This window comes from Petaurus breviceps, unplaced genomic scaffold, assembly GCF_028583685.1.
Source record: "Petaurus breviceps papuanus isolate PSGF00001 unplaced genomic scaffold, PetGlider_PUasm1.0 179, whole genome shotgun sequence".
NCBI classification, from domain to species: domain Eukaryota; kingdom Metazoa; phylum Chordata; class Mammalia; order Diprotodontia; family Petauridae; genus Petaurus; species Petaurus breviceps.
Window position 1 is genome coordinate 1 of NW_027185779.1, and position 1023 is coordinate 1023.

The following is a 1023-nucleotide window of genomic DNA, read 5'->3' on the forward strand; positions in this document are numbered from 1 at the left end:
GTTTATTTTCTTGGATTGGTGAGTACAAAAATTCTAGACTGTTTTAAATTTTTGTACTTAGTAATTTTAGAAGAATAGGGCTCTTCCCAAGAGACTTTAGCTTTTATATAGGATATAGTTTTAAGGAATTGGTAGTTAGGAAGGGGAATTGTAAGTATCACTGATTTCTTTAAAAGGTAAGGAAATCATTTGCTCCAGAATAAAATTGACAGCATAGGCAACCTAATGATCAGTGGAGTTTGGTTCAGTGTATTGCGAATATTCTCGCTGGCCTGATATTATTGTGATCTGGTCAGGCTAGACATTCGCTAAATTAAGACCATGCATTGTGTCTCCAGAACTAGTTCTCTTCCCTGGTTTTGGTTTTATAAATGCTGGTAACAAACTAAAGGTAAGATGTAGTTGTCTTTGGTTTGACTTAATATTGGCTTCTGGGAATAGAAACTGGGATGTTCGTTTTTAAGTGGTCTTTTTTTTTTTCAACTCAGAAATGAAGATTGCTTTTGGGGTGTAACTGTTCTTTTAAAAGGGAAGGTGGACAAGCCTAATAGTTGGTGAAAGTTTACACAGCTGGTTAAAAAATTGTTGCAATTTTCAGGGAGAATAACTCAAGAAGAGAATTTGTTTACTTTTGAATGCCAATGATGATAAGTTTAATAGTTTTGTAAGTTGTATTTTATGTAAATTGTAACATTACTTTGTTTTTTAAATTTTCTAGGTGATTCTGATATCATTAGAAGCATGCCAGAACAGACCAGCGAAAAGTAAACTGTATAAGAGTATACTTTAATAAACTGGGGCAAAACTTGTTTTAAAAGAGTTGTATGCATTGCTGTTTATTTTCCCTAGTTGAGATGGGAATCCATTTGCTCTATCTTTTCATTCCTGTCCACAGACTTTAATTTTTTTGCAGCATTCTTTTCTCTGTACTAGCTGTTCTTTGTCAGTAAATAGATATCTTAAAGTGGGGGAACAGTCTGTGCTACATGTACAAACTGCCGAAATTTAACCAAAATTTATCGT

The 1023-nt window shown here is 33.5% G+C and overlaps 1 non-coding gene across 1 annotated transcript; it reads left to right on the forward strand.

Annotated features, from left to right (window-relative positions):
* Positions 1 to 252: 252 nt before the first annotated feature.
* Positions 253 to 386, forward strand: LOC138160147 (small nucleolar RNA SNORA72). Its single transcript, XR_011168090.1, has one exon. It is a non-coding gene; the product is annotated as a small nucleolar RNA SNORA72 (small nucleolar RNA).
* Positions 387 to 1023: the final 637 nt, after the last annotated feature.